This window comes from Gorilla gorilla, chromosome X (genome assembly GCF_029281585.2).
Source record: "Gorilla gorilla gorilla isolate KB3781 chromosome X, NHGRI_mGorGor1-v2.1_pri, whole genome shotgun sequence".
NCBI classification, from domain to species: domain Eukaryota; kingdom Metazoa; phylum Chordata; class Mammalia; order Primates; family Hominidae; genus Gorilla; species Gorilla gorilla.
Window position 1 is genome coordinate 62,168,740 of NC_073247.2, and position 20,642 is coordinate 62,189,381.

The following is a 20,642-nucleotide window of genomic DNA, read 5'->3' on the forward strand; positions in this document are numbered from 1 at the left end:
ATGTTCCCAACACAAAGAAATTGTAAATGTTTGAGGTGATGTACATTCTAATTACCCCAATTTGGTCATTACACATTGTATACATTTATTGAAATATCACTTCCTACTCCATAAATATGTACGATTATTATGTGTCAATTAAAAGAAAATTTCCAAAAAATTGTTTGACTATGTATGCAGGGGATTATTTCTGGACTGTCTATTCTATTCCATTGGTCTATGTGTCTGTCTTTATGCCAGTACCAACACTATTGATTACTGTAGCTTTGAAGTAACTTTTGAAATTGAGAATTGTGATTCCTCCAACTTCGTTCTTCCTTTTCAAGATTATATTGGTGATTTAGAATCCCTTGAAATTTTATATACATTTTATGGTTCTACTACTCCATTTCTACACAAAAGGCCACTGGAATTTGATAAGGATTAAACTAAATCTGTACATCACTTTAGATAGCATTGATATTTTGAGAATAATGTCTTTCAAGACACAAAAATATATATTTTTTTCAATTTTTAAAAGGTTTTCTTTAATGTCTTTCAGCAATGTTCTATAGTTTTCAGTGTGCAAGTCTTTCACATTCTTGGGTAAATTTATTCCCAGGTATTCTTTGTATGTTATTGCAAATGTCATAGATTTCTTTATTTTTTGTTTTGTTCATTGCTGGTATGTAGAAACAACTGAATTTTAGACTATCATATAATTTTGCTGAATTCATTTATCAGCTCTAGTAGCTTTTTTTGTGGATTATATGTGATTGTCTACATATAGGATTATCGCACCTGCAAATAGAGATAGGTTTACTTTTTCCTATTTTGAATGCCTTTTATTTCATTTTTTGCCTAATTGCCCCAGTTAGAACTTTCAGTACAATGTTGAATATCAGTGATAAAAGCTTGTCTTGTTCCTGATCTGGGGGAAAGCTTTTAGTGTTTTGAAACTGAGCATGGTGATAGCTATAGTTTTTAAAATAAATGCCTTTTAACATGTTGAAGAAGTTACCTTTTACACTTAGGATTTTTTTTTTCTGTTTTTATCATGAAAGCATGTTGGATCTTGTCACATGTCTTTTAAACATCAATTTGGATGGTTATAATTTTTCTTTTCTTCATTCTATTAACCTGGTTTATTGCATTGATTGATAGTAATATGTTGAAACACCCTTACATTCTTTGAATAAATTTACTTGTTCCTGGTTTATAATCCTTTCAATATGCTGTTGGATTCAGTTTGTATGCATTAAGTATTTTTGCACTTGTATTCATAGGGGATATTGGTGTGTAGTTTTCTTGTGAAGACTTTATCTGGTTTTTGTATCAGAATAATGCTGACCTCATAAAATGAATTAGGAAGTGTCCTTTTACTACTTTTTTTGGAAGAGCTTGAGTAGAACTCTCATTTATTCTTATTTAAATATTTGGCAAAAATCATAGTGAAGCCATCTGTTCCTGGTCTCCTCTTTGTGGAGAGGTCTTTAAAATTACTGATTCAATCTCTTTACTTGATATACATTTTCAGATTTTCTATTTCTTTTTAAGACAGTTGTGGTAATTTGTGTTTTGTAGGAAGTTGGCCATTATATATAGTTTATCTCATTCCTTGGAATACAGTTCTTAATAGAATTCTATTTCTTATTTCATTAAGGTCAGTAGTAATAGCCCTGCTTTCACTGTTGTTTACCTGTTCTCTCTTTTTAAATTCAGGTTAGCTAAAGTTTTGTCAGTTTAGTTGGTATTTGCAAGGAAATAAATTGAGTTTTGTTGCTTCTCCTATTGGTTTCCTATTTCACAGATTGCCACTCTAATCTATTATTTCCTTCCTTCTACTAGATTTGACTTTTGTTTGCTCTTGTTTCTCCAGTTTCTAAAGGTTTAAAGTTAGTTTACTGATTAGAGATTTGTGTTTTTTTAAAAAAGTATTTAATTGACAAAGATTGTAAATATTCTAGGTGTACCATGGGATGATCTGATTTATATGTTATATAATGGTTACCACCATCAAATAAATTAAGACCTATCACCACCTATGCTGTACTTTAGGTCTACAGACTTGTTCATCTTATAACTTAAAGTTTGTTTCCTTTGACCAATATCTTCCCATTTCCTCCACGCCCCTCTCCTAGAACCACCATTCTACTCTCCAATGCTGTGAGTTTGACTTTTTTAGATTCTCTACATAAGAGAGATCATACAGTATTTGTCTTTCTGTGTCTCATTTTTTTTCACTTAGCATAATGTCCTCCAGACTCATCTATGTTATTGAAAATAGTAGATTTTTTATAGCTGAGTAATATTTCGTTGTATATATATCACATTTTCTTTTTTTTTAACTTTTATTTTAAGTTCTAGGGTACATGTGAAGGTTTGTTGCGTAGGTAAACTCGTGTCATGGGGGTTTATTTTACAGATTATTTCATCATCCAGGTATTAAGCCCAGTACCCAATAATTATCTTTTCTGTTTCTCTCCCTCCACTCACCCTCCACTCTCAAGTACACCTCAGTGTCTGTTGTTTTCTTCTTTGTGTTCATCAGTTCTCATCATTTATTTAGCTCCCACTTATAAGTAAGAACATGTGGTATTTTGTTTTCTGCTCCTGGGTTAGTTTTCTAAGGATAAGAGCCTCCAGCTCCATCCATGTTCCCACAAAAGACATTATCTTGCTCTTTTTAATGGCTGCATAGTATTCCATGGTGTGTACGTACCACATATTCTTTATCCACTCTGTCACTGATGGGCATTTATGTTGATTCCATGTCTTTGCTATTGTGAATAGTGCTGCAATGAACATTTGCATGCATATATTTTTATGGTAGAATGGTCTGTATTTTTTTGGGTGTATACCCGGTAATGTCATTGTGGGGTTGAATGGTAGTTCTGCTTTTAACTCTTTAAGGAATTACCATACTGCTTTTCAAAATGGTTGAGCTAATTTACACTCCCACCAAAAGTGTATAAGTGTTCCCTTTTCTCTGCACCCTCAACAGCATCTGCTTTTTTTTTTTTTACTTTTTAATAATGGTCATTCTGACTGGCGTGAGATGGTATCTCATTTTGGTTTTGTCTTGCATTTCTCTAATGATCAGTGACATTGAGCTTTTTCTCAAATGCTTGTTGGCCTCATGTATGTCTTCTCTTCATAAGTGTCTGTTCATGTTCTTTGCCCACTTTAAATGGGGTCGTTTGTTTTTCTCTTGTAAATTTGTTTAAGTTCCTTATAGATGCTGGATATTAGACCTTTATCAGATGCATAGTTTGCACATTTTTTCTCCCATTCTGTAGGTTGTCAGTTTATTCTGTTGACAGTTTGTTTTGCTGTGCAGAAGCTCTTCAGTTTAAGTAGATTCCATTTGTCAATTTTTGCTTTTATTACGATTGCTTTTGGTGTCTTCATCATGAAATCTTCACCCTTTCCTATGTCCAGGATGGTATTGCCTAGGTTGTCCTCCAGGGTTTCTATAGTTTTGGGTTTTATATTTAAGTCCTTAATGCATCTTGAGATTATTTTTATATGTGATGTAAGGAAGGGGTCCAGCTTCAATCTTGTTTATATGGCTAGCCAGTTATCCCAGCACCATTTATTGAATAGGGAGTCTTTTCCCCATTGCTTGTTTTTGTCAGCTTTATTGAAGATCAAATGATTGTAGGTGTATGGCCTTAATTCTGGGCTATCTATTCTGTTCCATTGGTCTATATGCCTGTTTTTGTAACAGTACGATGCTGTTTTATACTGTAGCCCTGCAGTATAGTTTGCAGTTGGGTTACATGATGCCTCCAGCTTTGTTCTTTTTGTTTAGAACTGCCTTGGCTATTTGGACTCCTTTTTGGTTCCATATGAGTTTTAAAATAGTTTTTTTTCTAGTTCTGTGAAGAATGTCATTGGTAGTTTGGTAGGAATAGCATTGAATCTTTAAATTGCTTTGAGCAGTATGGCCATTTTAATGATATTGATTCTTCCTATCTATGAGCATGGGATGTTTTTCCATTTGTTTGTGTCTTCTCTCATTTCTTTGAGCAGGGTTTTATAATTCTCATTGTAGAGTTCTTTCACCTCCGTGGTTAGATGTATTCCTAGGTATTTTATTCTTTTTGTGGCAACTGTGAATGGGATTGCCTTTATGATTTGGCTCTTGGCTTTGCTGTTGCTGGTGTATAGGAATGGTAGTAATTTTTGTACAGTGATTTTGTATCCTGCAACTTTGCTGAAGTTGTTTATCAGCTGAAGGAGCTTTTGGGTCTAGATTATGGGGTTTTCTAGGTATAGAATCATGTCATCTGCAGAGATAGCTTGACTTCTTGTCTTTCTATTTGGATGCCCTTTATTTCTTTCTCTTGCCTGATTGCTCTGGCTATGACTTCTAATACTATGTTGAATAGGAGTGGTGAGAGAGAACATCCTTGTCTTGTGCCAGTTTTCAACAGGAATGCTCCCAGCTTTTACCCATTCAGTATAATGTTGACCCTGCGTTTGCAATAGATGGCTCTTATTATTTTGAGGCATGTTCCTTTAATATGTAATTTATTGAGAGTTTTTGTCATGAAGGGGTGCTGAATTTTATCAAAAACCTTTTCTGCATCTATTGAGATAATCATGTATATCGCGTTTTCTTTATCCATTTATCCATTGATGGACATTTAGGTTGCTTTAATATTGTGACTATTGTGAATAATGCGGCAATGAACATGGAGGTGCAGACACCTCTTTGAAACAGTGATTTCATTTCCTTTGGATATATGCCCAAAAGAAATGCTTAGCTAGACTAACCAAGAAGAAAGAAAGATCTCAATCAAATTAATAAAATTATAAGTGAAAGAACAGACTTTACAATTGATACCAGAGAAATACAAAGGATCATAAGAGACTGCTATAAACAATTATACAACAACATATTGAATAACTCAGAAGAAATGGATAAATTCCTAGATACTTACAACCTACCAAAACTGAATCATGAAAAATTAGAACATCTGAGCAGAGCAATAATAATAAAGTGATTGATTCACTAACCAAAGTCTCCGAACAAAGAAAAGCATGGGACCACATGGCTTTACTGGTAAATTCGACCAATAATTTAAAGGAGGTCTGGGAGCGGTGGCTCACGCCTGTAATCCCAGCACTTTGGGAGATGGGCAGATCACGAGGTTAGGAGGAGATTGAGACCATCCTGGCTAACACGGTGAAACCCCATCTCTACTAAATGCAAAAAATTAGCCAGGCGTGGTGGCAGGCACCTGTAGTCCCAGCTACTCGGGAGGCTGAGGCAGGAGAATGGCGTGAACCCAGGAGGCAGAGCTTGCAGTGAGCCGAGATCACACCACTGCACTCCAGCCTGGGCGACAGAGCATGACTCCATCTCAAATAATAATAATAATACTAATAATAATAATAATAATAATAATAACTTAAAGGAGAATTAATGCCAAGCCTTCTCAAACTCCTTCAAAAAATCGTAGAGGAGGGAAAACTTCCAAACTCATTTTATAAGGCCAGCATTACCCTGACAACAAAGCAAGATAAGAACAAAACAAGAAGAGAAAATTACAGGCCCATATCTCTAGTGAAGATAGATGGAAAAATCCTGAACAAAATACAAGGAAACTGAATTTGACAGCACATTAAAAGGATCATACACTGTGATCAAGTTAGATTTATCTCTGAGATACATGATGGTATCTCACATCAATAAATGTGATACACAACATCAACAGAATAAAAGATAAAATCATATAATCATGACAATAGAGAAAAAGCATTTGACAAAATTCAATATCTTTTTCTGATAATAAATTATGTGTAGAAGGAATGTACCTCAACATAATAAGGGCCATATATGACAGTCCCACAACTGACATCATACTTGGTAATGGAAAGGTGGAAGCATTTCCTCTAAGATTAAAACAAGACGAGGATGCCCACTCTTACAAATTCCATTCAACATAGTACTGGAAGTCCTAGCCAGATAAACTGGGCAAGAAAAAGAAATAAAAAGACATCTATTGGAAAGGAAGAAGTTGAATTGTTTCTATCTTTTTATTGTAGACTTTTACAGCAATAGATTTCCTCCTGAGCACTGCTTCCACTGCATCCCATAAATTTTGGAATGTTATCTTTCATGGTCATTCATCTCTAGGTATTTTCAAATTTCCTTCCTGATTTGTTTTCCAATCTGGTGGTTAAGACTGTGTGGCTTAACTTCTACATATTTGTGAATTTTCTTTTTTGTCTACTGTTATGATTTTTAGCTTCATTCCATTTTGAACATGTTAGGTCTAGTTGGTTTACAGTGGTGTTCAAGTGCTCTGTTTTCTTACTTATCTCCTGTCTAGATGTTCTATGAAGTATTGAAAGTGGAGTCTTGAAATCTCCAGCTATTATTGTAGAATGGTCTATTTCACACATAGATTTGATCTGTCAATATTTGGTTCACATATTTGGGGGCTCCTTTGTTTTGTGTAATATATTTATAATGGTTATATCTTCTTAATATATTAATATTTTTATCAATATGTAATGCCCATCATTTTCTCTTATAGTAAATGTAAACTTGGAATCTATTTGGTCTGATATTAGCATAGTTATCCTTTTCTCCTTTGATGACTATTTGCATAGGATCTTTTCTTTTTTTGAGACATGGCCTTGCTATATTGCCCAGGGTGGACATAAACTCCTGGCTCAAGCAATCCTTCCACCTCAGCCTCCTGAGTACCTAGGACTACAGGCGCCTGCCACTGTACTCAGTAGAATATATTTTTCTTTTCTTTTCTTTTTTGACTGATGTTAGTGGTTAGCTTTTATTTCATTTTATTTTTTTCTTCAACTTTTATTAAGTTCAGGGGTACATGTACAGAATGTGGAGGTTTTTAGCATGGGTAAACGTGCGCCATGTTCGTTTGCTGCACACATCATCCCATCACCTAGGTATTAAGCCCAGGATCCATTAACTATTCTTACAGATGATCTCCCTTCCCCAACCTCACTCAACAGGCCCCAGTGTGTGTTGTTCCCCACCATGTGTCCATGTGTTCTCATTATTCAGCTCCCACTTAAAAGTGAGAACATGTGGTGTTTGGTTTTCTGTTCCTGCGTTAGTTTGCTGAGGTTAATGGCTTCCAATTCCATTCGTGTCCCTGCAAAGGACATTATCTCTTTCCTTTTTATGGCTGCATAGTATTCCATGGTGTATGCGTACCATATTTTCTTTACCTAGTCTATCACTGATGGGCATTTAGGTTGATTTCATGTCTTTGCTATTGTATATAGTGCTGCAGTGAACATACACATGCATGTATCTTTATAATAGAATGATTTACATTCCTTTGGGTATATATCTAGTAATGGAATTGCTGGGCCAAATGGTATTTCTGCCTCCAGGTCTTTCAGGAATTGCCACTCTGTCTTCCACAATGGTTGAAATAATTTACCCTCCCACCAACAGTATAATAGTGTTCCTTTTTCTCTGCAACCTCGCCAGCATCTGTTTTTTTTTCTTTAAATTTCAGTAGGTTTTTGGGGGAACAGGTGGTGTTTGGTTTCATGAATAAGTTCTTCAGTGGTGATTACTGAGATTTTGGTGCACCCATCACCTAAGCAGTGTACACTATACCCAATGTGTAGTCTTTTATCCCTCACCACCCCTACCCTTTTCCTCAAGTCCCCAAAGTCCAGTGTATCATTCTTAGGCCTTTGTGTACTCATAGCTTAGCTCTCCCATATGAGTGAGAACAAACGATGTTTGGTTTTCCATTCCTGAGTTATTTCACTTAGAATAATAGTCTCCAATTCCATCCAGGTTGCTGCGAATGCCATTATATCTTTCCTTTTTACGGCTGAGTAGTATTCCATGGTATATATCTACCACATTTTCTTTATCCACTCGTTGATTGGTGGGCATTTGGGCTGGTTCCATATTTTTACAATCGCAAATTGTGCTACTATAAACACGTGTGTGAAAGTATCTTTTTGGTATAATGGCTTCTTTTCCTTTGAGTAGATACCTAGTAGTGGGATTGCTGGATCAAACAGTAGAACTACTTTTAGTTCCTTAAGGAATCTCCACACTGTTTTCCATGTGGTTGTACTAGTTGACATTCCCACCAACAGCATAAAAATGTTTCTTTTTCACTACATCCACTTCAACATCTGTTATTTTTTGAGCCTCTTACTGCTCAGCGTTAGGGAAGCCCGAGGGCAGAAAGGAGGAGAACCGCAGCTGATGTAAAGCACTGTGAGGTCAGGCATGCCAAGACAAGAAAACAATTGGTGTCAAAGGTGGGCACAAAAGGTATCTGATAGAGAAGGTAATGGAGTAACCTCTATAGTGCTCTGGGGAAAAAAACGGTTGTAGCCCAAGAATTCCCCCAGCACTTGTCATTTGAGTGATGGCAATGGAAAGGTGTGTGTATTAGATATCATCCCCTACTTTCTACTAAAGCACGCCTTTTATCCTGTAGATCTTTCTCTTTTTTTTAACTTTTATTTTAAGTTACAGGGTACATATGCAGGATGTGCAGGTTTGTTACATAGGTAAACATGTGCCATGGTAGTTTGCTGCACAGATCAACCCATCACATAGATATTAAGCTCAGCATACACTGTCTATTCTTCCTGATGCTCTCCCTTCCCTTACCCACCCCCCAACAGGACCCTGTGTGTGTTGTTCCCCCCACCATGTGTCCATGTGTCCTAATCATTCAGCCCCCACTTATAAGTGAGAACATGTGGTGTTTAGTTTCATGTTCCTGCATTAGTTTGCTGAGGATAATGACTTCCAGCTCCATCCATGTCCCTGCAAAGGACATGATCTTGTTCCTTTTTATGGCTGCATAATATTCCATGGTGTATATGTACCACATTTTCTTTATCCAGCCTATCATTGATGAGCATTTAGGTTGATTCCATGTATTTGCTATTGTGAATAGTGCTGCAGTGAACAAACATGTGTATGTATCTTTACAATGGAATTATTTGTTCCTTTGGGTATTTACCTGGTAGTGGGGCTTGCTGGGTCAAACGGTATTTCTGGTTCTAGATCTTTGAGGAATTGTCACTCTGTCTTCCACAATCATTGAACTAATTTATACGCCCACCAACGGTGTAAAAGCACTCCTTTTTCTCTGCAACCTCACCAGCACACCAGCATCTGTTGTTTTTTGACTTTTTAATAACACCATTCTGACTGATGTGGGATGGTGTCTCGATGTGGTTTTGATTTGCATTTCTCCAATGATCAGTGATGTTGAGCTTTTTTTCATGTGTTTTTTGGCCACACAAATGTCTTCTTTTGAGAATTGTCTGTTCATTTCCTTTGCCCTCTTTTTAATGGGGTTGTTTGTTTTTTTTCTTGTAAGTTATTTTAAGTTCCTTGTAGATTCTGGATATTAGACTTTGGCAGGTGGACAGATTGCAAAATTCTTCTCATATTCTGTAGTTTGTCTGTTTACTCCGATGATAGCTTCTTTTGCTGTGCAGAAGCTCTTTAGTTTAATTAGATTCCATTTGTCAATTTTTGCTTTTGTCACAACTGCTTTTGGCATTTTTGTCATGAAATCTTTGCCCGTGCCTATGTCCTGAATGGTATTACTTAGATCTTACTCTAGGGTTTTTATAATTTTGGACTTTACATTTAAGCCCTTAATCCATATTGAGTTAATTTTTGTATAAGGCATAAGGAAGGGGTCCAGTTTCAATTTTCTGCATATGGCTAGCCAGTTTTCCCGACACCATTTATTAAATAAGAAGTCCTTTTCCCATTGCTTGTTTTTGTCAGGTTTGCTGAAGATCAGATGGTTGTAGGTGTGCGGTGTAATTTCTGAGTTCTCTATTCTGTTCCATTGGTCTATGTGTTTGTTTTTGCAGCAGTACCATGCTGTTTTATACTGTAGCTCTGCAGTATAGTTTGAAGTTGGGTAACATGGTTCCTCCAGCTTTGTTCTTTTTGCTTAGATTGTCGTGGATACTCGGGCTCCTTTTTGGTTCCATATGAACTTTAAAACAGTTTCTTCTAATTCTTTGAAGAATGTCAATGGTAATTTAATGGGAATAGCATTGAATCTATAAATTACTTTGGGCAGTATGTCCATTTTCACGATATTGATTCTTTCTATCCATGAGCATGGAATGTTTTTCCATTTGTTTGTGTCCTCCCTTATTTCCTTGAGCAGTGGTTTGTAGTTCTCCTTGAGGAGGTCCCTCACTTCCTTTGTTAGCCGAATTTCTGGTATTTTTTTTTTGTAGTAATTGTGAATGGGAGTTCATTCATAATTTGGCTCTCTGCTTGCCTGTTATTGGTGTATAGGAATGGTAGCAGTTTTTGCTCATTGATTTTGTATCCTGAGACTTTTCTGAAGTCGATTATCAGCTTAAGGAGCTTTTGGGCTGAAACGATGCTGTTTTCTAGATATAGGATCATGTCATATGCAAACAAAGATAATTTGACTTCCTCTTTCCCTATTTGAGTATGCTATATATCTGTCTCTTGCCTGATTGACCTGCCCAGAACTTCCAATGCTCTGTGGAATAAGAGTGCATATACCACATTTTCTTTATCCGTTAATCCATTCAATGAACGTTTGGATTTCTTCCACCTCTTCACTGTGGTGAATAGTGCTGCAATGAACATGGGAGTACACATATTTCTTTGAGATTTTCCTTAAAATTCCTTTGGTATATTGCTAAAAGTGGGATTGCTGGATCATGTGGTAAATCAGTTTTCAGTTTCTTGAGGAACAACTATACTGTCTCTTTTTTTATTATGCTTTAAGTTTTAGGGTGCATGTGCACAACGTGCAGGTTAGTTACATATGTATACATGTGCCATGTTGCTGTACTGCAACCAGTAACTCGTCATTTAACACCAGGTATATCTCCAAATGCTATCCCTCCCCTATCCCCCCACCCCACAACAGGCCCCGGTGTGTGATGTTCCCCTTCCTGTGTCCATGTGTTCTCATTGTTCAATTCCCACCTATGAGTGAGAACATGTGGTGTTTGGTATTTTGTCCTTGTGATAGTTTGCTGAGAATGACGGTTTCCAGCTTCATCCATGTCCCTACAAAGGACATGAACTCATCATTTTTTATGGTTGCATAGTATTCCATGGTGTATATGTGCCACATTTTCTTAATCCAGTCTATCATTGTTGGACATTTGGGTTGGTTCCAAGCCTTTGCTATTGTGAATAGTGCCACAATAAACATACGTGTGCATGTGTCTTTATAGCAGCATGATTTATAGTCCTTTGGGTATATACCCAGTAATGGGATGGCTAGGTCAAATGGTATTTCTAATTCTAGATCCCCGAGGAACCGCCACACCGACTTCCACAATGGTTGAACTAGTTTACAGTCCCACCAACAGTGTAAAAGTGTTCCTATTTCTCCACATCCTCTCCAGCACCTGTTGTTTCCTGGCTTTTTAATGATCGCCATTCTAACTGGTGTGAGATGGTATCTCATTGTAGTTTTGATTCGCATTTCTCTGATGGCCAGTGATGATGAGCGTTTTCTCATGTGTTTTTTGGCTGCATAAATGTCTTCCTTTGAGAAGTGTCTGTTCATATCCTTCGCCCACTTTTTGATGGGGTTGTTTGTTTTTTTCTTGTAAATTTGTTGGAGTTCATTGTAGATTCTGGATATTAGCCCTTTGTCAGATGAGTAGGTTGCAAAAATTTTCTCCCATTCTGTAGGTTGCCTGTTCACTCTGATGGTGGTTTCTTTTGCTGTGCAGAAGCTTTTTAGTTTAATTAGATCCCATTTGTCAATTTTGGCTTTTGTTGCCATTGCTTTTGGTGTTTTAGACATGAAGTCCTTGCCCATGCCTATCTCCTGAAGGGATTACCTTGGTTTTCTTCTAGGGTTTTTATGGTTTTAGGTCTAACATGTAAGTCTTTAATCCATCACGAATTAATTTTTGTATAAGGTGTAAGGAAGGGATTCAGTTTCAGCTTTCTACATATGGCTAGCCAGTTTTCCCAGCACCATTTATTAAATAGGGAATCCTTTCCCCATTGCTTGTTTTTCTCAGTTTTGTCAAAGAACAGATAGTTGTAGAGATGTGGCATTATTTCTGAGGGCTCTGTTCTGCTCCATTGATCTATATCTCTGTTTTGGTACCAGCACCATGCTGTTTTGGTTATTGTAGACTTGTAGTATAGTTTGAAGTCAGGTAGCGTGATGCCTCCAGCTTTGTTCTTTTGGCTTAGGATTAACTTGGCCATGCGGGCTCTTTTGTGGTTCCATATGAACTTTAAAGTAGTTTTTTCCAATTCTGTGAAGAAAGTCATTGGTAGCTTGATGGGGATGGCATTGAATCTATAAATTACCTTGGGCAGTATGGCCATTTTCATGATACTGATTCTTCCTACCCATAAGCATGGAATGTTCTTCCATTTGCTTCTATCCTCTTTTATTTCATTGAGCAGTGGTTTGTAGTTTTCCTTGAAGAGGTCCTTCACATCCCTTGTAAGTTGGATTCCTAGGTATTTTATTCTCTTTGAAGCAATTGTGAATGGGAGTTCACTCATGATTTGGCTCTGTTTGACTGTTATTGGTGTATAAGAATGCTTGTGATTTTTGCACATTGATTTTGTATCCTGAGACTTTGCTGAAGTTGCTTATCAGTTTAAGGAGATTTTGGGTTGAGACGATGGGGTTTTCTAGATATACAATCATGTCATCTGCAAACAGGGACAATTTGACTTCCTCTTTTCCTAATTGAATGCCCTTTATTTCCTTCTCCTGCCTAATTGCCCTGGCCAGAACTTCCAACACTATGTTGAATAGGAGTGGTGCGAGAGGGCATCCCTGTCTTGTGCCAGTTTTCAAAGGGAATGCTTCCAGTTTTTGTCCATTCAGTATGATATTGGCTGTGGGTTTGTCATAGATAGCTCTTATTATTTTGAGATACGTCCCATCAGTACCTAATTTATTGAGAGTTTTTAGCATGAAATGTTGTTGAATTTTGTCAAAGGCCTTTTCTGCATCTATTGAGATAATTATGTGGTTTTTGTCCTTTGTTCTGTATATATGCTGGATTACATTTATTGGTTTGCGATTGTTGAACTAGCCTTGCATCCCAGGGATGAAGCCCACTTGATCATAGTGGATAAGCTTTTGGATGTGCTGCTTGATTCGGTTTGCTAGTACTTTATTGAGGATTTTTGCATCAATGTTCATCAAGGATATTGGTCTAAAATTCTCTTTTTTTGTTGTGTCTCTGCCAGGCTTTGGTGTCTGGATGATGCTGGCCTCATAAAATGAGTTAGGGAGGATTCCCTCTTTTTCTATTGATTGGAATAGTTTCAGAAGGAATGGTACCAGCTCCTGCTCGTACCTCTGGTAGAATTTGGCTGTGAATCCATCTGGTTCTGGACTTTTTTTGGTTGGTAATCAATTAATGATTGCCTCAATTTCAGAGCCTGTTATTGGTCTATTCAGAGATTCAACTTCTTTCTGGTTTAGTCTTGGGAGAGTGTATGTGTCGAGGAATTTATCCATTTCTTCTAGATTTTCTAGTTTATTTGCGTAGAGGTGTTTATAGTATTCTCTGATGGTAGATTGTATTTCTGTGGGATCGGTGGCGATGTCCCCTTTATCATTTTTTATAGCATCTATTTGATTCTTCTCTTTCTTCTTTATTAGTCTTGCTTGCGGTCTATCAATTTTGTTGATCTTTTCAAAAACCAGCTCCTGGATTCATTGATTTTTTGAAGGGTTTTTTGTGTCTCTATTTCCTTCATTTCTGCTCTGATCTTAGTTATTTCTTGCCTTCTGCTAGCTTTTGAATGTGTTTGCTCTTGCTTCTCTAGTTCTTTTAATTGTGATGCCAGGGTGTCAATTTTAGATCTTTCCTGCTTTCTCTTGTGGGAATTTAGTGCTATAAATTTCCCTCTACAAAATGCTTTGAATGTGTCCCAGAGATTCTGGTATGTTGTGTCTTTGTTCTCATTGGTTTCAAAGAACATCTTCATTTCTGCCTTCATTTCGTTATGTACCCAGTAGTCATTCAGGAGCAGGTTGTTCAGTTTCCATGTAGTTGAGCAGTTTTGAGTGAGTTTCTTAATCCTGAGTTCTTGTTTGATTGTACTGTGGTCTGAGAGACAGTTTGTTATAATTTCTGTTCTTTTACATTTGCTGAGGAGTGCTTTACTTCCAAGTATGTGGTCAATTTTGGAATAGATGCGGTGTGGTGCTGAAAAAAATGTATATTCTGTTGATTTGTTCTGTACATGTCTATTAGGTCCACTTGGTGCAGAGCTGAGTTCAATTCCTGGATATCCTTGTTGACTTTCTGTCTCAGTGATCTGTCTAATGTTGAGAGTGGGGTGTTAAAGTCTCCCATTATTATTGTGTGGGAGTGTAAGTCTCTTTCTAGGTCTCTAAGGACTTGCTTTATGAATCTGGGTGCTCCTGTATTGGGTGCATATATATTTAGGAGAGTTAGCTCTTCTTGTTGAATTGATCCCTTTACCATTATGTAATGGCCTTCTTTGTCTCTTTTGATCTTTGTTAGTTTAAAGTCTGTTTTATCCGAGACTAGGATTGCAACCCCTGCCTTTTTTTTGTTTTCCATTTGCTTGGTAGGTCTGCCTCCATCCCTTTATTTTGAGCCTCTGTGTGTCTCTGCACATAAGATGGGTTTGCTGAATACAGCACACTGATGGGTCTTGATTCTTTATCCAGTTTGCCACTCTGTGTGTTTTAATTGTGGCATTTAGCCCATTTACATTTAAGGTTAATATTGTTATGTGTGAATTTGATCCTGTCGTTATAATGTTAGCTGGTTATTTTGCTCGTTAGTTGATGCAGTTTCTGCCTAGCCTCGATGGTCTTTACAATTTGGCAAGTTTTTGCAGTGGCTGGTACTGCTTGTTCCTTTCCATGTTTAGTGCTTCCTTCAGGAGCTCTTTTAGGGCAGGCCTGGTGGTGACAAAATCCCTCAGCCTCTGCTTGTCTGTAAAGTATTTTATTTCTCCTTCACTTATGAAGCTTAGTTTGGCTGAATATGAAATTCTGGGTTGAAAATTCTTTTCTTTAAGAATGTTGACTATTTGCCCCCACTCTCTTCTGGCTTGTAGAGTTTCTGCCAAGAGATCCGCTGTTAGTCTGATGGGCTTCCCTTTGTGGGTAACCTGACCTTTCTCTCTGGCTGCCCTTAACATTTTTTCCTTCATTTCAACTTTGGTGAATCTGACAATTATGTGTCTTGGAGTTGTTCTTCTCAAGGAGTATCTTTGTGGCGTTCTCTGTATTTCCTGAATCTGAACGTTGGCCTGCCTTGCTAGATTGGGGAAGTTCTCCTGGATAATATCCTTCAGAGTGTTTTCCAACTTGGTTGCATTCTCCCCATCACTTTCAGGTACACCAATCAGACGTAGATTTGGTCTTTTCACATAGTCCCATATTTCTTCGAGGCTTTGTTCATTTCTTTTTATTCTTTTTTCTCTAAACTTCTCTTCTTGCTTTATTTCATTCATTTGATCTTCCATCACTGATACCCTTTCTTCAAGTTGATCGGATTGGCTACTGAGGCTTGTGCGTTCATCACGTAGTTCTTGTGCCGTGGTTTTCAGCTCCATCAGGTCTTTTAAGGACTTCTCTGCATTGGTTATTCTAGCTAGCCATTCTTCTAATTTTTTTTTCAAGGTTTTCAACTTCTTTGCCGTGGATTCGAACTTCCTCCTTTAGCTTGGATTAGTTTGATCATCTGAAGCCTTCTTCTCTCAACTCATCAAAGTCATTCTCCATCCAGCTTTGTTCCGTGGCTGGTGAGGAGCTGCGTTCCTTTGGAGGAGGAGAGGCGCTCTGATTTTTAGAGTTTCCAGTTTTTCTGCTCTGTTTTTTCCCCATCTTTGTGGTTTTATCTACCATTGGTGTTTGATGATGGTGACATACAGATGGGGTTTTGGTGTGGATGTCCTTTCTGTTTGTTAGTTTTCCTTCTAACAGTCAGGACCCTCAGCTGCAGGTCTGTTGGATTTTGCTGGAGATCCAATGCAGACCCTGTTTGCCTGGGTATCAGCAGCAGAGGCTGCAGAACAGTGGATATTGGTGAGCAGCAAATGTTGCTGCCTGATCGTTCCTCTGGAAGTTTTTTCTCAGAGGAGTACTTGGCCATGTGAGGTGTCAGTCTGCCCCTACTGGGGGGTGCCTCCCAGTTAGGCTATTCAGGGGTCAGAGACCCATTTGAGGAGGCAGTCTGTCCATTCTGAGATCTCCAGCTGCATGCTGGGAGAACCACTACTCTCTTCAAAGCTGTCAGACAGGGACATTTAAGTCTGCAGAGGATTCTGCTGCCTTTTGTTTGGCTGTGCCCTGCCCCCAGAGGTGGAGTCTATAGAGGGCTCCACCCAGTTTAAGCTTCCCAGCCGCTTTGTTTACCTACTCAAGCCTGAGCAATGGCAGGCGCCCCTCCCCCAGCCTCGCTGACGCCTTGCAGTTTGATCTCAGACTGCTGTGCTAGCAATGAGCAAGGCTCCGTGGGCATAGGACCCTCCGAGCCAGGCATGGGATATAATCTCCTGGTGTGCCGTTTACTAAGACTGTTGGAAAAGCACAGTATTAGGGTGGGAGTGACCCAATTTTCCAGATGCCATCTGTCACCCCTTTCTTTGACTAGGAAACGAAATTCCCTGACCCCTTGTGCTTCCCGGGTGAGACAATGCCTCGCTCTGCTTCGGCTCATGCTCGGTGCACTGCACCCACTGTCCTGCACCCACTTTCCAACACTCCCCAGTGAGATGAACCCAGTACCTCAGTTGGAAATGCAGAAATTACCCATCTTCTGCATCGCTCATGCTGGGAGCTGTAGACGGGAGCTATTCCTATTCGGCCATCTTGGCTCCACCCCCCCCAAACTGTGTTTCATATTGCTTGCACATTTAATATTTCCACTAACTGTGCACAAGGTTCCAAATTCTCCACATCCTTGACAACACTTGTTATTTTTGTTTTTGATATTTGCCATCCTAATGAATGTGAAGTGATATGTAGATTTAATTTGCATTTCCTTAATGATTAGTAATGTTCAGCATCTTTTCATAGACTTTTTGGCCATTTGATTAGCTTTGCAAAAATGTCTATTCAAGTCCTTTTTCCGTTTTTAAAATTTTATTTTAGATTCAGGGGGTACTTGTGCAGGTTTGTTAAATGGGTAGATTGTATGATGCTGAGGTTGGGCTTCTAATGTTCCTGTCCCCCAAGTAGTAAACCCTGTATTCAATAGATGGTTTTTCAACCCTTTTCCCCCTACTTTCTTCCCCCTTTTAAAATCCCCATTGTTTAGTGTTCCTGTCTTTGTGCCCATGTGTACTCAATATTTAGCTCCCGCTTATAAGTGAGAACATGTGGTATTTAGTTTTCTGTTTCTGTGTTAATTCACTTAGGATAATGGTCTCCAGTTGCATCTATGTTCCTGCAAAGGACATGATTTCATTCTTTTTTTATGGCTGTGTGGTATTCCATGGTGTATATGTACTACATTTCCTTTATCTAATCCACCATTGATGGACACCTAGGTTGATTCCAGGTCTTTGCTGTTGTGAATAGTGTGGTGATATGAGTTCATGTGTCTTTTTAATATAATGATCTATTTTCCTATGGATATGTAGCTCTGTTTTAAGTTCTTTGAAAAATCTTCAGACTACTTTCCACAGTGGCTGGACAGATTTACATGCTCACCAATAGTATACAAGTTTTCCCTTTTCTCCGCAACCTCAACAACATCTCTTATTTTCCAACTTTTTAATAATAGCCATTTTGACTGGTGTGAGATGATATCTCATTGTAGTTTTGATTTGTATCTTTCTGATTATTACTGCTGAGCATTTTTTCATATGTTTTTTGGCTGCTTTTTTGTCTTCTTTTGAGAGATTTTTGTTCATGTACTTTGCTCGTTTCTTAATGATGTTATTTGTTTTATTCTTTTTAATTCGTTCAAGTTCCTTATAGATTCTGGATGGTAGTCCTTTGTCAGATGCATAGTTTGCATATATTTTCTTCATTCCATTCTATAGGTTGTCAGTCTACTCTGTTGATAGTTTCTTTTGCTGTGGAGAAGCTATTTAATTTAATTAGATCTCATTTGTCAATTTTTGTTTCGTTTGCATTTGCTTTTGAGAACTTAGTCATAAATTCTTTGCCTAGGCCGATGTCTAGAAGGGTATTTCCCAGGGTTTCTTCTAGGACTTTTATAGTTTAAGGTCTTGCATTTAAGTCTTTAATCCATCTTAAGTATGGTAAGAGATAGTGGTCCCAGTTCATTGTTCTGTACATGGTTAGCCAGTTTTTCCAGCTCCATTTTTTGAATGGCATGTTCTTTCCTCACTGTTTATTTTTGTTGATTTTGCCAAAGATCAGTTGGTTTTAGGTGTGTGGCTTTATTTCAGAGGTCTCTATTCTGTTCCATCGGTCTATGTGCCTGTTTTTGTACCAGTACTTTACTGTTTTGGTTACTATCGCCTATAGTATAGTTTGAAGTTCGGTAATGTGATGCCTCTATCTTTGTTCTTTTTGCTTAGGATTGCCTTGGCTATTCAGGCTCTTTTGTGGTTCTATATGAATTTTAGAATAGTTTTTTTCTAATCCTGTGAAAAATCACATTGATAATTTGGTAGGAATAACATTGAATCTATAGATTTCTTTGCTTTGCCTATTTTTAAATGGGGTTATTTGTTTTTGTTGTTGAGCTGAAAAAGTTCTTTATACATTCTGGATATTAACCCTGTATCAGATTATGATTTGAAAATATTTTCTTGCATTCCATACATTGCCTTTCCATTCTATTGATTGTATCCTTCAATTTACAGAAGTTTTGAAGTTGTATGTAGTCTCATTTGTTTATTTTTGCTTTTGTTGCCTGTGCTTTTGTCGTCATATGTAAGAAATCATTACCAAATCCAGTGTCATGAAGACTTTTTCCCTATGTTTTTGATAAGGTTTGGCTGTGTCCCCACTCAAATCTCATCCTGAATTGTAGTTTCCATAATCCCTGTGTGTCATGGGAGGGACTCAGTGGGAAGTAATTGAATCATGGGGTCGGTTAACTTCATGCTATTCTCATGATAGTGAGTCAGTTTGCACGAGATCTGATGGTTTTATAAGAAGCTTTTACCCCTTTTACTTGGCATTTCTCCTTCCTGAGAAACTTTCTGACTGTAAGTTTCCTGAGGCCTTCCCAGCCATGCTGAACTGTGAGTCAATTAAACCACTTTCCTTTTTAAATTACCCAGTCTCAGGTATGTCTTTATTAGCAGTGTGGGAAGAGACAAATACAATTTTCTTCCAAGAGTTTATAGTTTTAGGTCTTATGTTTAGGTCTTTAATCCATTTTTAGTTAATTTTTGTATATGGCTTAAGGTTAGGATTCCACTTTATCCTTTTTCTGCTTAAGAGAAGCGGTTTCACTTTGTCACCCACACTGGAGTACAGTGGCCTAATCAAAGCTCATTGCAGCCTTGAACTCTTATCCTTAAGCAATCCTCCCATCTCAGCCTCTCAAGTAGCTGGGATTACAGGTGGAAGCTGCCACATCTGGCCCATTTTATTCTTTTGCATGTAGGTTCTCAGTTTTATCAACAGTGTTTGTTGAAAAGACTGTTCTTTTTTTTCACTATGTGGTCTTGGCACTCTTGTTGAAAATCATTTGGCCATATACACAAGACTTTATTTATGGGCTCTATATTCTGTTCCATTGGCCTATATGTCTGCCTTTGAACCAGTACCACAATGTTTTGATTACTGTAGCATTTTTGTGTATTTTAAAATCAGGAAAAGTGAGACCTTCAACTTTGCTCTTCTTTTTCAAGATTGTTTTGGCTATTCAGGGTCCTTGAGATTTCATATGAATTTTAGGATGGTTTTTCCTATTTCTGTAAAAAATGTCACTAGGATTTTGATAGGGATTGCACTACATCTATAGATTGCTTTGGGTAGTATGAAGCTGAAACAATATTAAGTCTTCTAATCCAAAAACACAGGATTCTTTTTTTCCATTTACGTGTTATCTTTGATTTCTTTGAGCAATGTTTTTTAGTTTTCAGTGTGTAAGTCCTTCACCTGGGTTAAGTTTGTCCCTAAGTGTTTTATTATTTTTGAGGCTACTGTAAATTGTATTGTTTTCTTAATTATCTTTTTGTACTGTTCACTGTTAGTAGTACATAGGAAAAAAAACCTTCTTTTTTGTGATGATTTTGAACCTTGCAACTTTGCTAAATTTATGTATTAATTATAGCAGTTTTTAAAAAGAATGCTTGGGGTTTTCTACATATAAGATTATTCTAAGTGAAGTAACTCAGGAATGGAAAACCAAATGCCATATGTTCTCACTTATAACTGGGAGCTATGCTGTGCGTATGTAAAGGCATACAGAGTGGTATAATGGACTTTGGAGACTCAGAAGAGGGAGCATGGGAGGGGGTGAGGGGTAAAAACAACTACATGTTGCGTACAGTGTTCACCACTTGGGTGATAAGTGCACTAAAATCTCAGACTTCACCACTATACAATTCATCCATCTAATCAAAAACCACTTGGACTCCAAAAGCTATTGAAATAAAAAATATTTTAAAAGGATTATGTCATATGAACAGACATAATTTTACTTCTTCCTTTCCAGTTTGGACCATTATTATTTATTTTTTGTAGTAGGAT